Source organism: Rhipicephalus microplus, chromosome 7 (assembly GCF_043290135.1).
Source record: "Rhipicephalus microplus isolate Deutch F79 chromosome 7, USDA_Rmic, whole genome shotgun sequence".
Taxonomy (NCBI): Eukaryota; Metazoa; Arthropoda; class Arachnida; order Ixodida; family Ixodidae; genus Rhipicephalus; species Rhipicephalus microplus.
In genome coordinates, this window is record NC_134706.1 from 33,731,532 (window position 1) to 33,753,941 (window position 22,410).

The 22,410-nt window shown below is 45.6% G+C and overlaps 1 protein-coding gene across 2 annotated transcripts in view; it reads right to left on the reverse strand.

Annotated features, from left to right (window-relative positions):
- Positions 1 to 22,410, reverse strand: part of LOC119179282 (extracellular serine/threonine protein CG31145) — a 281,455-nt gene that overhangs the window by 242,457 nt on the left and 16,588 nt on the right. The gene's annotated exons all lie outside the window — the stretch shown is intronic.

Below are 22,410 nucleotides of genomic sequence, written 5' to 3' on the forward strand. Positions count from 1 at the left end.
CAACGGCGCCGTCCAGGTCAGCGTCGCACGTGCTGCGTGAGATACGGGCTCGGCGCATGCGCAGCAGAGTCGCACGAAACTCCGCGCCCGTTGCGACGCTGCCGACGCCGCGGGAGGCGTCGATGTGGCCGCTGATGTCGCAGAGAAAAAAAAAATGTCGGCAATGATGCTGCACTCGGGTACAGCTTATACACTTTACAAAAAACGACAAACAAAACCTTACAGAGTACGCCGTGGAATCGCAGACGACTTCCAGGTAAACGATAGTTTTAGCGCGAGAACAGAACGAACAGAACAGAACTGTCGTTATGTCACACCAACTAGCCCAAGCTCCCACACTTCTAAGTTCCGCAGGTCGCGGGTTCGAATCCCGGTTGCGGCGGCTGCATTTCCGATGGAGGCGGAAATGTAGGCCCGTGTGCTCAGATTTGGGTGCACGTTAAAGAACCCCAGGTGGTCGAAATTTCCGGAGCCCCCCAGTACGGCGTCTCTCATAATCATATGGTGGTTTTGGGACGTTAAACCCCACATATCAATCAATCAATCAAATCACACTACTAAGTTCCAGGTGCAAGCAATCCTCTTTTTTTCTACACAGTTGATGTATTGATTATAATGCCATGACGTCACCATATGACGTCATAATGACGCCGTGACATCATTTTCACGTCATATGGTGACGTCATGGTATGATAATTTTTTCGCATTCCTTCTTGTGACGCTGAGGACGATGGACAATGGTCAACGGCGGCGGTCGATTTTCGAGTTCGATGAATCCTCTAAGGCGTTGTCCTTAGAAAAGAGTTCTTAAAAAAAAAATAACAGCATATCCACGGAGTGAATGATGCAGAGTGGGGCGAAGCATCCGTCCCTCCATCCGTTCTTGCTTCCTCCGTTCGTTCATGCGTCCATCTGTGTAACCGTCCGTGCGTCCATTCGCCCGTCAGCGCATGCGTCTGTTCGTGCGTCCGCACGTCCATTTGTGCGTCCGTCCCTGCGTTCGTCCATGCGCCAACCCATGCATCTGTCTGTGTGTCCATTCCTCCATCTATTCAACACTCCAAGTACCACCATTTCGCATCTCTTCATAAGATATTCCCCATATAGAAGCACCGCCATCCAGCGGACATTCCAAGGACTACACGAGAGGTGGCACACGCACACTTTCTTACGGCTGGCGCTTCGTGCCTACTTCCCAACTTTAACCACCTCGAGTTCATGGCATACACTAGTTCACTGTATTCATGGCACAGCGGCCCAACGCTCGCTAAACCTTTCTAAAACCAAGGAGGTTACGCCCAGCGAGTATAACGTAGCAATCTGTTCCTGTCAGATAGTTCTCAATGTACATGCCAATGGCTGCTATTGTGAAATGAGAGACAGGAGGATTCAGCTTTTAATTTCTTACGGCTTGCGCTTCGTATCTGCTTCCCCCCTTTAACCACCTCGAATTCATTCATGGTATATACAAGTTCATTGTATTCATGGCCCTGCGGCTCAACGCTCGCTAAACCTTTCTAAAGCTAAGGAGGTTACACCCAGCGAGTATAACGTAGCAACCCTTTCTTGTCAGATAGTGCTCAATGTACATGCCAATGGCTGCTAAGGGGGATCGCAGCGTGCGCGTTAACTAAAAGCCGATTGATCCTGTCTCTCATTCCCCATTAGCAGTTATTGGCATGTACATTGAGCACTATCTTTTGTTGTTCAACAACGCACAGAAGAAATCTCTCACCGGCGCCACCTTGTAGGTCAAAATGTTATACTTGTTACACTACTACAACGGCTACGAGGGACGAACGAGTGCCGCTATAAAGAGTTTCGCCCCTAAAAGGGGTCAACGATTCAGAGTGCTTCGTTTCAGAGTGCTTCGATTCAGAGTGCTTACAGGAGGGCAGGAAGCCGCCTCCACGAGCCGATGAAGAGAACAAAAAAAATTGCCCGCAGCTTCCCTCGGGGGAACACTGAGGAGGATGCGGAGCATATAATTGGTTAACGGGGTGTTAAAGTGCGACTTACTTGGGTCGATGGCTAAATTGGTTAACGTGGTTGTGAAATGGGGTGTTAAATTGCGACTTACTTGGGTCGATGGCTAAATTGGTTAACGTGGTTGTAGGAGGGGGTGTTAAATGAGTGAACACGTACACACGTACGCGAAAGGGCGGCGCTGGTCGAAGGGACGTCGATCATTGTGTTTGTGGATTCGTTGGAATTCATTTCACCGCGACCTTGGACGTCGACGCGCCGTACAAACCAACCGACGAGCGGCAACTGAGCGAGCGAGCGCCGACCTTGAGTATATATACAGCTAGACGGCGCATGCACTGTCAGCTGTTGAATGTTCTCGAAGCGCGACGCCACATGCGCGTCCACTGGAGAATCAGGAGAATTGTAGATGTCGAACGCGGTGTGTAGAGGAGGAAGGGTGCACAGATGGTGGAGGAGTGAAGCGCGCGCGGTGTGTAGAGGAGGAAGGGATGCACAGATGGTGGAAGAGTGGGCGACGGCGCGACGGCGCATGCGCGCGCGTCAGCTGTCGAATGTTCGAGAAGCGGTGCGGACGGCGCACAAGGCGCGAGTATAAGATGCTTCCGCATCTAAAAGGAGGTTGTGGAGATGTGGGTCGTAGGAAAAAATGGTTAACGATTAAGAGTACTCGGTACTCTACTACGGTAGGGCATAAAGCTCTCCCGCGGGCTTCAAACTCGATGAGACCGAGCTGACAAAAGCTTCGTCCTGAACGAGTTCACGACTGATAATAGACGCTTTCTAGCTCCAGCACCATTGCTGATGCGTTCAGAAAAAGTGGTTAACGATTTCGAATACTTGGTCCTCTACTATGGGAGAGCATACAGCCGTCCCAAAACCTGTGTTTTAGAAGAAAAAAAACAGCGTTTAACGATTTAGAGTACTTGGTACTCTAATATGGGAGAGTATAAAGCCGTCCCTAGCATCATTACTAAAGGAAACATGTTTAGAAAGAGGGTTCAACAATTTAGAGTATTGGGTACTCTGCTATGGGAGAGCCTAAAGCTGTCCCATGGGCCTAGGACTTGATGAGGCAACGTCGTCAAAAATAGAGGTGTAACACCAGGAGAGATCGACGATTGTGTTTAGAAAAAGTGGGCAACGATTTAGAGTACTAAGTACTCTATTATGGGAGAGCAAAAATCCTTCCCGTGGGCCCCACGCAAAGAAAAACCTCCAGAGCGTGCGTGTGTGGGTGTGCAGAAAAAGTTGGTAATGATTTTGAGTACTTATTACTCTACTGTGGGAGAGCTGAAAGCCGTGCCGTGACGTGCAAATGTTTAGAAGAAATGTTAAACGATTTCGAGTACTTCGTACTCGACTACTCTAAAAAAAAAAGGGAGCGAGAATGGAGAAACGGGCTCCGTTCCTCCTTCGGCGCAGCGACTTCCTCCCTTTCGGGCGCTTCACCCGTCACGCCCTCTCGCGGCAAGGACCAAAGGAGCAACGTTCCTCCTTCAGCGTTCAAGTTACTCCTCAATCACGGGGGTCTTGCTCGCGCGCATGCACACGCCAAGCCTATAGCCGCCCGCGGCCAGTCGCGAGCGATTGCTTTAACCTAAGATTGTTGTAAGCAATGCAGGAATGACGTTTTCTTTTGTTTTATTAGTATAGAGTAAAAGCCTCTCTTTTTTTTATCGTCAGGCACTCGCACGATGCTCCGCACACTTCCATATGTGTCTCGTGTTGTTACATACTACCAATTTGTCACGAATACAAGGAGCTCTGCTTCCCAAGCAGTCTTGCTTTATCGATTACCCTAGAGTGTAAAAAAAAAATAATGATTTTTTTCGGTGTCGACATAGTTGGTAAGCCCACGCATTTTTAGTTTCGCACGGCACCAACAGCACTCATGAATTCAACGAGGCGCGTAAAAAAGCATCACGCTTATTTTTTCAATAGTGTAGGAAACCTGATACCACTCTACAGTCCATGCGTGAAAGTACGATCATATACAATTGATAGAGTTATACGTGCCACTACCACCATATGGATGTTCTTTGCAGTTTACCCCCATTCGAATACGGCCGCCGTGGCCGGAAGTCGTACCTGCGTCCATCAGCATAGTCACTCGACACCCAATAAGGCTATGCTACCCCGGCAGGTGAAAGCACAAAGGGAAACAGGCTGCGAAGTTTCACCGAGCGTTTATTCGCCAGACTAGATTACAACCATCAGAAACTTTTTAAACATCATCATAACTAAACTTTTGTGAAAAGTGAACCAATGACTTCTGTAGGTTAAACCAAATTCTCAATCGCATTCGTTTTGAATTGCCCATGCCGCAGCACTGAGAAGTAGGAAGGAATTATGCACGCGAGCAGTATGTCTTTCTCGTCCATGATTCTCCTTTGTCGTGAGAAACTCAACACAAAATGCACTTCTAATAGCAGCTGTGCACAGCAAGTAAGTACTAACGCTCACTCACCTTTGTGAAAAGAGTATTCCGAATCCAGAGTAATAACCACCACAGCCACAGCGCTAACAACAAATTTGTGGCACGCACTATGATTGCAAGTTGACACGCGAGGCGAATCGCGAGAGGCATCTGAAGCAGAAAAGTATGCAGGCACAACATTCAATAAAGTTATAGTAAACTTGCGCACTGCAGCGATAGTTCCTCCACTCAAGTATGGGAGCTGCCGCAACGCCACCAGCCACAGTCATGGCTTACGAAAAAATACCGTCGGATGCGAGGTCATCGCTTATTTATCTCGCAAGACCCGCGTTGTAACGTACGTATACACTGCTAGGACGGTCGTTACCGCATTAAAACATTGTCATTGAAGGGCTAGTGGTGTACTATATCCATGGCTAACGGCCACACTTGTGGTACGCACGTAAAAAGAATATAAGCAAACGTTAAGACGAAACAACTAAACGAGGTCGACGTGACCACAGAACACCTACCACGACGAAGACAAAGTTTGGTATGCATGCTGCGCCCTCTCCAAGTAAGAAGAAAAAAAACGTGACCTTCGAAATGGCTAACGCGTGGCAAGTGTTTGCACTCTCAGAGGCTTCAAGAAAAAAAAAAGTAACTGTGGCAGTGGTCGACAGAGGGCGCAGCGTTCGAATTGCCGTGGGCATTCTAAGCACGGTTTGGGGCATCCGCCTTCGTGAAAACCTGATAAGCTCTAGTAATTATTCCGTTCATTACTGTGCAACCATTGATTAACTAAGGTTTACCTAAGCATCAGATACAATATATTTACGTGTGAGCATGTTGTGGTATTGATAAAAAACGTGAAAAAAAGTGTAAGAAAACCTACTTGTAACCTGTTCCACTCAGGTCAGTTGAAATTCATCGCTATATAAGCTGGCGCGCTTTCACAGTAGAGTGTGAGTAAACACGTCGAGGTGTGAGCCGTTGGTTTTGAATGGTTGATTGTGCTCTTGTTGCGTACTTGTTAGCGTATACGCTATTGTACTTGTTGCGTACTATTTGTGTACTAAGTGACCATGTGTGCATGTGTAGCTATATAGATTGCATCAGCACATAATCGGCTTTCGGTGTCCGTAAGACGGTCTTGAATGGGTTGATGCGTAAAGTATCCGCAAGGGAGCCGTGATAGTGGGTAATATCAACAAACGTCGCGGCAGTCAACTTTCTTTTTTAACTTTGATCAATCCCTCCAGATGGCGCCACCTACCACCTACTTCATTGCTTTGACGCTCTCACACCTCCAGCCATTTGTATATCGTTGAACATCTATCTATCAAAGCTGCACTACGGATTCGGAATGGTTTCGCTGCGATCGAGTGTACGGTTTGGAGGCACATCTCGTGACCTGCGGACCCGTGAGCGCATGGATAACGTCGCTACACTATGTGAATCTTCGAGAAATAAATACAGCAAGCCTAGCATGCACTCTTCAGGTGAGGGCTCTGCAGAAACCGTGTCTTTCGGAGTGAACGTGGCTTCGCTGACCGAACGAAACGTACTTGCTCCATCGTTCTCTTTCGCGATGTGTTGATCGCCACAGGTTCGTCTGCTAGTTTTTATAATCATTTCGTTCAATATGAAGCTCAGCGGGACTGTTTTTTGTAACTTTCAGTGCCGTGTACTCCTTATCAGTCGAGAATCATTGCATTTGCTAAGCCTACTCACTTCGCCCGGGGGCAGCCATGTTGATTTTCACAAGGAGGAACGTGTTTCTCCGTGGATGAGGGAGCAACGTTTCTCTATTTGAAGACGAACATTGGGGACATCGCCGTTCCTCCCTAAATGGAGAGTACGTCACTCCATTTTTTTTTTAAGAGTGTATGGGAGAGCACTGGGCCGTCCCGCTAAAATTCGACCTGCACTACCCATCGTGCATTTGTTTAGAAAAAGTGGGTAACGATTTAGTGTACTAGGTACACTACAATGGGAGAGCACAAAGCCGTCCCGAGAGCATCAGTTTAAGAACAGAGCGTATGTCTCGCACGCCCAGCGTGCATTCGCTGCAACCGAACTCCTACTGCGCATCGAAGGACGTTTTACGGGAGATTTAAGTGGCCCATTCAATGAAAGGTATACATATCTGTGGCACTGGTTTGAGGAAGAATTTAAAAGCTCCGTCATGCATTACCAAAGATAGTAACCTCGGTAAAACCATTCGAGCGTAGTGTCATTGTCACAAGCGACAAACATTTATACTGCAATGCGCCCAAGGATCAATCTAATCAGCTCAAAAAAAATTACCAGTCCAATATTTTTACTGGTCGTGAAGCTTCACCGTAACTCAAAGGGAGATCTTTGTGCGCTGCGAGCGGTGGCCGTGGGGCGGCGCTGCGACCCTGCGTGGGGTCGCAGCGCCACCTAGATGGTAAATCTGGGCGCTGCTGATAGATAAATCTAATGGATAGTTCACTAAGTATTACGGCTAGGTGGCGTTAGCCGCCGCCCGATCAAAGGGTACAGACACATCCATCCATCCATCCAGGGTTTAGCGCGGGGGAGGGAGCCTTCCTGTGCTGGCCGCCTCCTTTTTTTAGGGTGGTGACAACTTTTATAGGCCTTGAATATATTACTCTAGGCACTATGTAACTTCGACAATGGTTGCTTGCAACCGGCTCAGGCGGCGGCAAAACTTGACAGGCCGCCATGTTGGTTATCAGCGGTAGCTCGTTTACAATAAAGATAGCATGGGTTTCAACAAGAATGGGGTGGTTATTTATATATATATATATATATATATATATATATATATATATATATATATATATATATATATATATATATATATATATATATATATATATATATATATATATATATATATATATATATATATAGCAAGTTCTGAAAGGTAGATGATTGTTCTCTGAAGTTAACCATCGTTCTGTAGACCGGAAAGAACTTGTTGGTTGACAGGAGTTTGTATAAAATACCGCGAAAACAGCTCGTTTCTCGCAGCTGGTACACCCGCCGCGTTGGCCACGTGATAATATTTAGGAAGCATACATGTTTGTGATGGGGAGAACCTCGATTATAGACCACAATCGGGGCTGAAAACCTTCGCCCGAGACTACACCTGATCATGAGAGAGTGTTTCAGAGTATGGACTTTCATGAGAAAGTATATAGTCCTTCATGGAGATGGTATAGGGGACTGCAGGCGTCCATTAGATACGACGTATACAGGCATTGATGAGAAACCTCAACAGCCCTCCTTGCAACTGCAGTTTACAAACACCACTGTTCACTTTGTGTTCCTCTCCCTTTGTGTCTCTCTAAACTAACAACTTTCCTATTGCCCCCCCCCCCCAACCTTCGTGCAGTGTAGGCAACAGGAACCATGCTGCGGTTTACCTGCCATGGTTCCATGGTTACCATGGTTTACCTGCGCGCATATACGTGTACTCTCTATCCCTTCCGCTCTGACACACATTTCGTGCAAATAAAACCCAATGAAATACAAAACAACTGCTTACACCCAAATACAGCTTGTCCAGCAAAGAAGTGTGGCAACTTGGGCTACTTGGTATAGCATGACGATAGTTATAGCGCGAGAACAAAACGACGCCACGGAGTCCTTCTTGTCTCTGTGTCGTCGTTTTGTTCTCGCGCTATAATGATCGTCTTGTCTAACAAGTTCTGGCCACCATCGATTTTGACATAACTGCCCCTAACTGTCTCGCCGAACAACCACGGGTCCCGCGAATGACTAAAAACAAATAAACAAACGACGCAGCCTCGTCCTCTTCTTGTTTGTAGAAATCGATGGTGCCTTCGCCTCACGCCACACTGGCTACAACAAGTGACGTCCCGCTCCGCTGCAGCACCCGCTCGGGCGTTACGTGTGACCCTCCTCGAAAAAAAAGGCGCGCGTCACAAAGATCTCTGCTCCTGACGTTGTTTGCGTGACCCAGCTCCTCTCGAAGACTGCATGTTTACCACGTTTTTTCGTACTTACAGCAGGAATAAACTCATAATACGGAGGGCTCTTACGTAAAAAACTACCACGTTACTGAAAACGAGTGTCTCTGACAGCATCATGGTAAGTGCATGTGTGTGTGTGGGTGCGTGCGTGCTCTCGTGTATTGAGGGAGAAATTATATATATATATATATATATATATATATATATATATATATATATATACGTGGCTATATAATTAGTTAATTAGTTCGCAAATACGAGTAAGGTACAGTGAAGCACAATATTTATGTATGTATGTATGTATGTATGTATGTATGTGTTTTATGGTAATTGAGAACGAAGTGGAATACGCACGAACATAGATAGATAGATAGATAGATAGATAGATAGATAGATAGATAGATAGATAGATAGATAGATAGATAGATAGATAGATAGATAGATAGATAGATAGATAGATAGATAGATAGATAGATAGATAGATAGATAGATAGATAGATAGATAGATAGATAGATAGATAGATAGATAGATAGATAGATAGATAGATAGATAGATAGATAGATAGATAGATTTAAGCCACCGGTATGCCCAATTTCTAACGTACAATCTCGGGGATTTAGAGTTGCCGCCTACAGCAGTACTTCTAAAGAGAGAGTTGTCGACAGCCAGATCCTGACACACAGCCCCACATTGTTAGTACCATCACAAACCAACGACCGTATAACTGAGATTAAGTTCAAATCCCAACTAAAATGGTATTTTTTCGTGTTTTTTTTTTCAAACTAAAACGCAACAGATGTCACTCGGAGAGAACGAGAGCCTAATAAAATGCGCGAGCCACGCACAACGCTGATACAGTGTGCGACATCGTGCAATTTCAACGAATTGCAACACTTAGAACGTGAGACGCTACACGTTACCCTTACGAGCTTCATTTTGGAAAAAAAAAAACAGGCATTAATATTAATGAAGTGTAGAAAGCTGGGTCAATAATTACGGAAAATGGAACGCAGGAAATCTTAAAGCATGACGCACATTACGGCATCAGAGTTCTTGTGTATCATTTAACTAAGTAATAACGAAGCCCAATAAATGGAAAAGAAAAAAAAAATCAGGTCTTGTGACATGAACAGGCAGTGAACGAAATAAGCTTTTTGAAAGCACCGGCGAGTTTCTCTTTTTCGTTCTTTTTTTTTTCGTTAGGATAACGTAACGAATACTACACACGCTGCCAATAAGCAAAACAGTCGCACCAACCGTAAGTCTTTTCGTTAAAGCTTCAACGACTCGGCTATGAGCCATACGAAAAGAAAAAAGACAGAATCTTTCTCAAAGAGCTCCAAAAAATGAAATTCAGTAATCTGGGAATCCTATTAAAAGACCCATATTGCGAAATCCTTTATCTTCCCGATTCCGAGCACTATCCCCGTTTCGCAGCAGCGAAGGATTTAGTGAGGATGGTATTACGGCGACTGAGTGGCACACTAAGCTCTCGCGCCGCCAACGTGATACAGCGTTATTAGACAAATTTTTTAAAACTGTAATTGTTTATTTTGATTATGATCATCAGATAAAAGGTCAAACAAATACCAGTATATAAACAGGGTGTCCCACATACCCTGAGCCAGGAGTTTGAAAATGAAAGACACTTGCAGTGGCTAATCGAACCAAGCGCGTACTATTCGCACCAGCCTGCAGGTACTCAGGCTATTTTTTCATTTCTCCCCATTCTAATTAATTATTATTCTTAATTACCTAGTTTACCTAATTTTTCACTTACCTAGAGACCCCAAAATATGGACACTGGGATGTAGAGCCCTTTCAGAAACCACCGACAAAACTGTTTCCATAGCAGCGCTATAGCAGTGCGCTCGCAGTCCGTCATGGCTTCTTTTCACGTTTCGCGGGCGTTATTCGAAAGGTCGCAGGTTCGGTTCCCGCTCACGGCAAGTTATCTTTTCACTTACTTTTCTTTCTTCCCATATACATTACATATCGGTCTAATAACTTCCCCTATACTTTCCTTGGCATGATTGTCTGTTAGATCACACACACACACACTATATATATATATATATATATATATATATATATATATATATATATATATATATATATATATATATATATATATATATATGTGTGTGTGTGTGTGTGTGTGTGTGTGTGTGTGTGTGTGTGTGTGTGTGTGTGTGTGTGTGTGTGTGTGTGTGTGTGCGTGCGTGTGTGTGTGTGTGTGTGTGTGTGTGTGTGTGTGTGTGTGTGTGTGTGTGTGTGTGTGTGTGTGTGTGGCACAAACAAATAGACAACGTCAAATTCAGAGCTCGCTCAATCCGAACGGTGAGCACGTCGAAGCGATTCGCACGTGCGGGGGCAGCGCCGGTTCGCTTTGATCCGTACGGAGTGATCAAGCTGTATATAGATAGCGGAGTTTCATCAACGGTGGGATTTAGCCAAACGGGTAAAGCGACCAAGCGTCGCCTGCGCTCCGAGTGATACAGCGTTATGAAAATAGTGTGCTTTCTTTAGAAGGCGCGAAAGACATTCCGAAGTCGGCTGAAGTTGCTCATTTCATCTTTTTTTTTCTACGGGCGGGTTGAAACTGACATTCTAGGTCAGCAAATTGCGTCGTCTGTTCGTATCATTCACGGTTCAAGACTCTCTCGACAAATATCTTGAAGTTCAGTGAAACGTGAACACATCGGAGTAAAAGGACTGAGAGTTACTATAGCGAACTATTCTCAGTTCTTGTTGGGAAACACTATCTCTCGCTCTCACGCGCTCGGAAATCTTCTTGCTCGTAGTTTGTCAGTTGTAGTCCGGCACTCGCAACACTGACGCACCGAGAGAACGGTAGCATACGCATGCTATACATCCTTAAGCCTGATTCACACGCGAGCGATTTTGACCCAAAAGCGGAGCGGCAGCCGTCGCACGAGCCTAAAACGGATTTATAGAGCGTCTGCTATAGACGTGTGGCCGTTAGGGCTAGTTGGTATGACATAACAATAGTTATAGCGCGAGAACAGAACGACGACAAAGAGACGTGCCCTTCTTGTCCCTTTGTCATCGTTCTGTTCTCGCGATTTAACTGTCATCTGCTAGAAGCTGCGATCTACATCGCCACAGCCGGAAATTGTCGTTCTGTTCTCGCGATTTAACTATCGTCTGCTAGAATCGGCGATCTACATCGCCACAGTCGGAAATTGTCGCTCTGTTCTCGCGATTTAACTATCGTCTGCTAGAAGCTGCGATCTACATCGCCACAGTCGGAAATTGTCGTTCTGTTCTCGCGATTTAACTATCGCCTGCTAGACGCTGCGATCTACATCGCCACAGTTGGAAATTGTCGCTCTGTTCTCGCGATTTAACTATCGTCTGCTGGACGCTGCGATCTACATCGCCACAGTCGGAAATTGTCGCTCTGTTCTCGCGATTTAACTATCGTCTTCTAGACGCTGCGATCAACATCGCCAGAGTCGGGAAAAGTTTGCTCGCGGCAGAGCGTCTGACCAATAAGGGAGCAGTGATGCGGGGAGCGCGAAACGACAAGGGCGGAGTCGAGAAGCGGGCGCAAGGAGGAACTCGCTCCGACTCGGCAGTCAGACGGGGAGCGCATGCGCACCAGAGCGGCGGTCGTGGCGCGAAAGCGGCGAATGTGTGAAACCAACTTTCGCGTCCTGCAGCCGCTCTGTCGCTCGCGTGTGAAACCGGCTCAAAGCGCCTCACGAAACGGGACAAGTCACCATAGCGCCTACACGAGCGATGCAATTCATCATCATGAAGTGGTGACGTCACCCAACGACGTCACATGCATCAAAACTTCGTGACATCATCGCAACGTCGTTAGGGTGCCGTATTATGACGACATCACACAGAATGACGACATAACGTCACATCGCCGCTGGGTCAAAAGTGGGATTAATCGTATCGCGGTTTTGAAACATTAAACCCCAGATATCATCATTGTCATCATCAAGCGTGAGCCGATCAAGGAGGCGCTGCAGTAAGAGGGAAAAAAAAAAAACACGTGAGGCGAAAATGTTTCCAGTGCATCGGATCCCGGAGGCCATGCAGAACAACTTTATGCCCACAAAGTTTACAGCAGGGGAGGTAAGGGTGTTATGCAATGAACCGAGCAGGAAAAGATCGATTATGCATTCAAGTCGTCGTAGGACGGGACATGGTACGACTTTTTGACGATGGAAAGTAAATGGATTGTCGTACGCGCCGCTACTATTCCAAATGCCCATAAACATGAAGGGTGGCACCTCGCTTTCCTTTAAACTTATTTACTTACATTTATTAATTACTTTCGGTACGCACTGCCACATCGAAGACGAAATCACGTGAGTGTGAAGAAATTCAAGCAACCAAGGCGAACAAGTACACAGAACTTTTTTTCAGCTCCCTTTCAAGCACTTTTTCAATGGCAAGAAACGGATGTCACAGGGTATGGAGTTCGAAAAGCCAACTCTTGTAGAGTGAAGCAACTGTACTTCATGAAGTCAGTACGCGCAAAGCGAAATGTCGAAATGCTCAGCATCCGATGGCTGTTTGTGCGTGGTTTGGAAACTTGTCAGGTCCAGCAAAGAGAGTGGAGGTGAACTTTAATAGCGAACGCAAAGAGGTTTACACTTACTCAGCTGTTCGATGTATTCAAATATGAAGAGAAAAAATGACACCATTAAGTGTGCAAAACTAAATAATACCGCCAATTTAGAATGTGTAAGAGAAACATAATACCGTTAATGGTGTAAAACTCGCGCGAGAAAGCAACACACTTAAAGATATAAATATTTTAGAATGTTTTATAGAAGGAGCCAATTGTTATTCATTTCATTCAACATCAGTAATACATCAAATCATAAAATAGATCTAGGGGTCTCCATTAAGTCTAAGTACAGACTGCTAGAAGAGAGCTATACCTGCTTAAGTTAAATATCTATAAAGAAGCTTAAATATGTGCCACGAAAAGAAAGCAATCAGTCAGGCGACATACATCTTACAGTCCAGCGAGACTCGTACAGTCCATCGGCTACACAGAAAACAGATCCTTTTGTACCGCTAATTGACGAAAAAGAGAAGTGGATTATCTATCCTCGAATCCTCGAAAGGGGATTTGGATCGAGTAACCGGCAGCTTAAACTGATTCCGTCATATATATATATATATATATATATATATATATATATATATATATATATATATATATATATATATATATATATATATAATGGCCTTGTCACGTCATTTTCAACTTTCATTAAACTGCACGCATCTCTCTTTATAATAGACCAGGTGTAAGAATCCCCTAGCTGTAAGCTTCTTATTAAATGCCGGACATATGACGTTTAATGCCTAAATGCGACACGGCTAAAGCTTCGTGCTAATAATCGTCAAAGACTCGAGCGGGAGGACGTGCGCAGAGACTTACCAACGTTTACTTACTGCCAAACATCTATTTTGCACGTTAAATTCCTACGTTAGGGTTTTTTTCGTGTTCAGGAATTATTGACCGTATATAGCGAAAGAAGAAAAAACAAAACAATGTATAGCTGAGCTAGAATGTCAAGGTTGTCGTCAAACCCTTGAGCGCAGCGAGTGACATCAGTGACGTCAGCCGAAAGTTCAAACTTGATTGACGTCAGTCGAGATGGTTCTTGAGAAACAGCTAAGGAGGGTAGGAGTTTTTGAGAGAACACAACGGCAGGTATATATAAAGAATGGAGAAATCGGTGTGACGTCGATTGGATCAACGGAGCCAGCGAGCCAATGAACAACGTCGTTCGAGTTTATAAATAGCGCCCCTACCTTCAGCGGCGTTGGTGTCCTTTCGGGCGAGAGAACGGCGATGTACGCAACACGTCGCCCGCACATAAGATGAACACCTCATCAGAACTTCAGAAATGCTAATGAGCTGTACACAATTAAAAAAAGAACACGCGTATCTATGAAGTGAATGCTGAAGATGGGGCGAAGCAGTGTGCATCGGATCATGAATCGTGGCCTTTACTTTGTTCCGGTTAACAGCCTTTTATTTTTTTTGCTGTTGAATTTTTTCTGTCATATGCATTCATTGATAGGTCGTTAAATATCGATGTTTTTCAGTCGTAGTGCCCTTTTATTTTGTTTGTTCTGGTTAACAGCCTTGTGGTGAACCTTTTGGTCGTTGACAGATGTTTCGGTCTCTACGTCTGCTGTAGACCTTTGGCGACGGTTTATGGACGGAGGACATTGTGCGCTCTCAAAGAGAAACAAAAGGCAAATATTAAGTCGATGTTGATTGCTGAAATAGCGGTCCTGAAACCTCGTAGTGCTACTTTCATGCCAAAAAGTATACTTATTTTGAAATAATTGTCGTTTTAGTAGTTCACATCGCGTCAGCACACTTCGAACTCCCCGCCTCAATTGTAACCTTTCACGTCACTGTTGCCGTGCACGACGTTGCTCGGCTTTACTGAGCGGCCACCGACACTAGTCGCAGCAGAGCGACAGTAGCGGGAGCCATAGCAGCAAGGACGGCTATTCAACAACTTTCTGCTATGGCCTCCGGGATCGCAGGCTCGTACAGTTCAACTAGGCTCCGCTAGATGGCACAATCTGCCCATTTTAACCTGGGAAAAATGGAACTGTTGAACCACTCGCGCCATTCTCCATATTAAGATTCGGCAGTTCGCTCAAACAGAAACGAAAAAGCAGCATTTCATTACGTCTCTTTGTGTACGGAAGGTTCTTTATTTAGTGCAGCTAGTTAGATTACAAGTGATTAATTGTTGGTGGTAATTCTGACGTGATTGGGATCATTTTTTTAATGTCTTACTGCAGCGCACGTGTTCTCGTACATTTAGATTGATTTCTCGGTAAGTATAGGGTACAGCTGTTGATAATATTGTCGTTTTAGACGTTGTCGTACATTGAGCTTTCACTCTGACATAAATTATTATTTTACATTGGTGTCTCTTTGAAGGGCCCCTTACAAGACCCCGTAAGAAATTCTACAAGTTAGGCGCTGGCAGTTGTGAATTCGAAGAACAGCATTACGAGACCCGATTTTTTTTGCAATCCATATCAAAAACCAGTATTTTGAAGCGGCGCGACACCATGACGACAGGAGGCTGGCTCGAAACCCTTGGCCATTAACGCGCATGGCCATTAATTCCGTTTCCAGGGCTGGCACAGAGTTTCCTAATATACACTAGAGGGAACTTTGGCGCTAGCGTCTATGGGGGATGCAACGCACGGCGCTTCAGCGAGCATGGGAATGACGGGTAGCACACACATTTGTCCAATTTTCGTACTTCTGACCTGCTTCTGGCTCCGTGTGTGTTCGTGTGGCTTGGAGCTGTCTTTAACGAAAAGAGAAAGCAAATGTTCACCGTTTGTGCTTCACCACCTTATTCTTTTGGGCTTACCATTTCGAATCGACTCACAAAGTTCAAAAGGGTTCCCTCTTTCCCTCAAAACAAAGCCATAACCAGCAATAAACGGAGCCGCAAGTACGATTCGCCGCCCGCAAGTATACGAAGACTAGGCAAATGTGTGTACTACCTCTCATTCCCATGGTCACTGAACGATCGCAGCGCCAGAGTGCCCTTTAGTCAATTTTAGGAAACTCTATGAGGGGCTGGTGTCTGCTCGATGCGCTAACCGCGGTGACACGAACGCATGCGAAACGCAGGCACATCAGACCCGCGTCCCGTCGCTGTTGACGAAAAAAAGAAAAACAGAAATGACGCGCAGTCGCACACATTCCTTTTCTTGTACGTGTCTGATTATTTATCGCAAGTTTTATTCATCTATTCAAGCAACAAATTACACAAACTACACATGTCGTGTGACTCTCACTTTTGCCCTGTCACGTGCTACTGTTGGCAACGTCAGAGCACAGTCGTCTACGTACTAATGTACCAACGTCACACCACTGTCGTGTACGTCATACAGTTTCCTAAAATTAACTAGAGGGGACTCTCTCGCTGCGATCGTTCAGCGACCATGGGAATGATGGGTAGTACACACATTTGCTTAGTCTTCGTACTTGCGGCTTCGTTTATTGCTGTGTTTCGTATTTGTTTTGAAAGAAAAATTCAACCCTTTTGAACTTCGTGACCCGATTTGGAAAGGCAAGTCTAAAAAAATAAGGCGATCAGCCGCAACTGCTGAACATTTGCTGATTTTTTTTTTTTGTTTCGTGAGAAAACAGCTCCAAGCCCCACCAACACACACGGAGCCAAAGCAGGCCAGAAGTACGAAGATTAGACAAATGTGTGCACTACCCAATCATTCCCATGCTCGCTGAAGTGCCGTGCGTTGCAGCTCCCATAGACACTAGCGCCAGAGTTCCCTCTAGTGTATTATTAGGACACTATGGTGTACGTAGAGTCCCTACGTGTACGCCATCTGTGCGCACGCCCATGAAAAGAAGGGAGAGCAGCGTTCTTCTTGAAAAATGTACCCATCCCAGCGACACGTATACTATATAATAGCGTTCCGAATTCCGGCAGACGTGACCTTGAATGACCCGTGCATGCATTGCGCTCCTCAATTCAAAATTGTCAAACCTGGCGAGTGGTCTTTCAAAGTGCACCGCACCTAAAATTACTATAGCGCTTATCTATATGACGATCATACGGCACACAACGGCCCTTTTCATCGTGAAGTGGAACAGACGTTCTATGCCTATTTGAATACTAAATGGACTATTTACCGCAGATACGGGCATTCCTGAAACAAAATTGATATCCTCAAATTCTATACGGCCTCCGAATTAACTGTTCTTCCTATTCCTACACAACATATTTCCAATCAAGCCTATGTTGATGACCGTCTTCTGCCGGAATGATCAACCAAAAATAGTTATTTATTATTTATTTATTTATTTATTTATTTATTTATTTATTTATTCACAGAGTAATGCCGGTCCGAAAACGAGCCACGGCTTGGGGCGAATGTACAAAGAAATTTAACTAGACTACGCAAAGCGCGAACATTGTGAAGTGTCATGAATGCATACTACACAAAAATAGCACTAGTTAACTCAAAACAAAAAAAAACATGAAAAAAGAAAGGAACAAATGATGTGATTGAAACTTCGCAATCCAAAGTGGGAACACCAAAAATAGCAATCAGGCAATAAACCAGGTCAATATCTTAGGAGTATTCATTAATATCTATCTATCTATCTATCTATCTATCTATCTATCTATCTATATATCTATCCATCTATCTATCTATCTATCTATCTATCTATCTATCTATAAAATCAACAACGTCAATCAATGAAGTTATCAATCGAGAACACGTCCTTCCATCATCCAAGAAGGCGGTGAGCATTTGGCGCTGAAGAAGCGAACCAGGCTTTACAGAGGCGCCATCTCGCGTTGATGACGTCACCTACTACGGGTGCTGCTTCGGAGACCCCGCAAGAAAAGAAAAAAAAAAGACGTTCGCGGCATTCTACGACGTGGGGTAAAACAAAACGAAGGAATTTGGGGGACCTCGTGGGCAGGGAGACCGTATACGAAATCCGAGTCGCTCGTGCCTTGAATAACGGTGCCTGGGGTTTCACGGCTTGAGCGGTGGCGCCCGCGCATGCATAAGCCGATTTCACGCGTGGCGAATTCGGCCAGCGAATTTCTCCGACGATTTCACTCGTGCCAGCGCATGTGTGAGTCGTTGAACCCCTTTCAGTACCAGAGTGGCTGTTCGTCCGCTATATTAATGAAAGATTTGAAAAAAAAAAAAACACGGCGTATACACGAAATGAATGATGATGAGTGGGCGAAGCAGTGGAATGTTACCCTTACCCCCGTATTCTAAGAACGCCCCTTCATTCAACGCTCCACCTTCACTTGAGAAAGCCGATGAGAGCGCCATCTCTGGACAGGGAAAATCACTGCATATCAGTGAAAATTTGCTACTATTCTTGAGTAGCACAGTGCCACTTTCAGCCGAGCAGCGGCGCAGTGCTCAACTCTGTCAAGTGAAGGGTGAAAGTCTAGTCGAGGAGCGTTTGTGAATACGGGGGTTATTCTTCCGTCGCATTCATTACTCAGGCATGTAAGTGAGTGACAAAGCGGTTGACATTTATACACAATGTTTATTAGTCATAAATGCTATATTGTGTTGAGTTGATTGATGATTGATTTGTGGTGTTTAACGTCCCAAAACCACCATATGATTATGAGAGACGCCGTCGTGGAGGGGCTCAGGGAAATTTCGACCACCTGGGATTCTTCAGCGTGCACCCGAATCTGAGCACACGGGCCTACAACATTTCCACCTCCATCGGAAATGCAGCCGCCGCAGCCGGGAGATTCGATCCCGCGACTTGCGGGTCAGCAGCCGAGTACCTTAGCCACTAGAACACCGCGGCGGGGCCTTGTGTTGACTAGTAAATTCCGTTTTGCCTTCGTTATTACTGCTTCGTAGTATTGTATCCAGCCTGAAGTCGGCAATGACGAGGTGTGTTCAGGTTCCCCTGAACCTGCACTTTGTCCTTCCGCGCTCGTAGCACGTATGGGTGTGCATGTGGATCTGCGTTCACGGACGCTTCAGTATAGGTCCGTGTGCAAAGTCAGCAGGCTCTCGACCATCTGCAAGGTCGACGGCATGTGGGCACACAACTCTGCTGTGATCACCATCGCCGTCATCTTTACCCTAATTGACGTCATCCTCATGGGGTATAGTGTGGTACACCTCGCATGTGGTATACCTTGCATGCGCTCGGCCACGGCGCCCAACAACGCCGACGGACAACTCTCAACCTTAAAAGGTCACTGACACTTTTTTTTTCGGAGGCGAGTTTACTCTGCCATACAAATCTCGCGCATACAGAGACGGCCCATGTGACGCTCAGCAAATGCTGATTCGCTATTTCGTTTCGATATTGAAGTAAATTTTCTTGCGGCGCACATACGGACATTGACACTAGCTTGACGTACGGCTACAGTATTCATGCTGGTGACTTCACGCAGCAGTCTGGCTAGCTGTGACGGCGTCAAACGCTCCAAAATGCACGCACACACACACACACACACACACACACACACACACACACACACACACACACACACACACACACACACACACACACAAAAGGCAGCTTGCGCGTCACCTTCTCAATCGTCTGATCGCGCCGTCTGGTCGTGCGGTTCGTCCGTTGTTGACGGCGTGCAGCAGACGAAGCAGCCGACAGAAGAAGCGTCGCGCGGATACAGCGCGGACGAGCATGCGTCATGAAAACTTTGGCGTGGACGTACTGCCCACGTGGTGACGTCAGGTTACAGTAGGACCCCAAACTAGCTTTTAAAAGCATACTGTTATTAATTTTTTTTTCAGGACGCACTCAGGTCTACCGGTACATTTCCTACGCTCTCGGGTGCTTGACCTATCATTTGACGCAAAAAAAAAAACCGTAAAGGACAAGTTTTGTGTCAGTATCCGTTTACGGAGCTTCGCCCCTGAAATGGAAGACAGGTGCATCCTTGGCGCCACTCACGTTCATATGTGGCCTATTTACGACTGCAGATGTCGCTCCCGCAGTTTTGAGTGCGACGCTCCGTCGTTTTAGACACGACAGTTGACCGCTGCAACATCATTAAGGAGGGAACGGATATAGCGCAACGCACGGACACGCTCACAGATCGACCGGTGTTTTACGTTCCGAACCTACGATAATGTTGTAAGGAACGCCATAGTGGAGAAATCCGGAAACTCCGACCACCACCTGGCGTTCTTTAACAGTCACAAATAAGTATACACGTGACTCTATTGCACTTCGCTTACGAGATATGGCGGCCGCGAATAGATGCCACGAGTCAGCATACGAGCATCGTAACGACTAGACCACCAAGCCGCTTAGGAAGCTGGGCCATAGCAACCTCTGTGTTTCCGTTAGCAGCCTGGGCGAAGCTTCTGCATGTATTGAATTTCCCAGCTATTCAAGAACTTGGACAAGGTGCGAGAGTGTCGCACTGTGTGCCTTTGCATAGATAGACTTGCGTTTGCTTTCTACTATACGCGACGATAATTGTTGTGCAAGGAGCAGGCGGTGCCCCGCATTGGCACTAATCTCTCCTTGCACACATTTAATAAAATAATCGAAATGAATAAAAGTAAGATATGGTTGCTTGCTGGGCTAGTTGGTTCATTGCAATGCATGTAACAGCGCGCAGCACCTAAAAGGACAACAGAAACGAGATTCGGCCGTTCAACGCACCGTCTGCCGTTCTGTCACCGTCCCAAGCGTCTATGTAGAGCTGTCTGTTACCGCCCTCAGGACACCCTACCTAGCTGTGAGATCGGGTAGACGTTTCATTCTTGGAATTGGTTCGGTCGCGCTGACCCATCCTCACGTCAGCAGCTGACACAGAAGCGGCGTGCTCGGAAGAGCATTCGTAAGCAGGAGCGGCCTACAGCGAGGTTTTGTACGAGCAGGATATACCTGGGACATCTACAGCACCACACATATAGGCGTTAGAGCAGAGAGAGGGCGATAAAAGGACAGACGAAGAGCGCGGAGACTCCTTTTTTTTTATCACTGATAAGGAGGTAGACCATGGCGACTGCTTTCTCGTCTGATAAAAGAGGAAACAGGCGCCGCGTACGAGGTCGCTATCGTTCGCCATAGTCGAGAAAGCTGGTTTTTCAGAACAGCGCGCGATAAATCTCTTGAGGTGCCAGTTTTTTTTTTTTTTCCATCGAACCACTTTCTCACTGAGTATACATACGTTTGCGTATTTACGCGCCACCCCAAACAGCCTACGCACGCGTAAAAAGAGTTTAAATGCGAACGAGACTTGAACTTGGGTGAACTTGAAATTCGTATTCACGCAAGGTATACGCTTGACAGGGTATACCCAGACAAAACAAACAATGCCACAAACCGGCCTGGGTAGGACTGTCTTTCTTATTGGCAATACGCAGCAAAATGTGCCGACTATACCATGCATCGAGATGTAGTACCATATCTACCTTGAACGTGCCATCTCATTCACTCAGTCTGTAAGACGTCATACCGACTTAGAAGTGTGGCAGCTTGGGCTAGTTGGTATAGCATGACGATAGTTACAGCGCAAGAACAAAACGACGACACAGAGACAAGAAGGACACGAAGGACAAGAAGGACACAGCGCTTATGTCTTTCGTGTCCTTTTTGTCTCTGTGTCGTCGTTTTGTTCTCGCGCTATAACTATCGTCATGTCATACCGACGTTGTGTCGACAGGGTCGTGCTGTAAACGTTTCTCCGTGACGTGTGATAAACGTTTTTTTTTTTTTTCAGTGACGACTGTTACCTGTTTTCCAATGACATCTTTAACATACATGACTCGTATGCATCGGCAGTTCACAGACCCAAAGCGTAGCACTTTCTATCGACGAATGCATGTCCACGAAATGTCTACGACAATTTCGTTAAACGAATGTTTCTTAAAGAAGCCTTGTGCCCGAATTCCACAAACGTCGTTCTAGGTTGCAAGGTTTTCTTCGTATTTTCCCGGGATTAATGCAAATAGGAAGATCAACGCTCGCAAAACAAAAGTTACTGAACTTCCAAATTCAGAAGAGAACCTCTTCCAGAGATTTGGCGCCTTTTGTTGTTGTAGTTGTTGTTGTTGTTGTTGTTGTTGTTGTTGTTGTTGTTGTTGTTGTTGTTGTTGTTGTTGTTGTTGTTGTTGTTGTTGTTGAATCTAGGAATTTCCGTAGGGCTCTGAAGATGTTACATTCCGTGAACTGATAAAGGCATAACATTGCAATCACACACTTTCAACTAAGAAGGCTGAACAAGAACGAGAACTTTAACTATTTGACGCTCTTTTCATTTAGGATAATGTGCGTGTGTTCTGCTGGCTCAAGTGAAGAGGTCAGCAGTTCTGTAGCGCGAGATTATTACACGGCGAATACTGGGGGATGTTAAACTCGGTTGTCGTAAGAGTTAGCGATGCACGCGGAAATCATGAGCGCCTTGAGTGACTGCTGATCTGTGAAACAAAGATGACTTTTGTTTTCTGGTTCA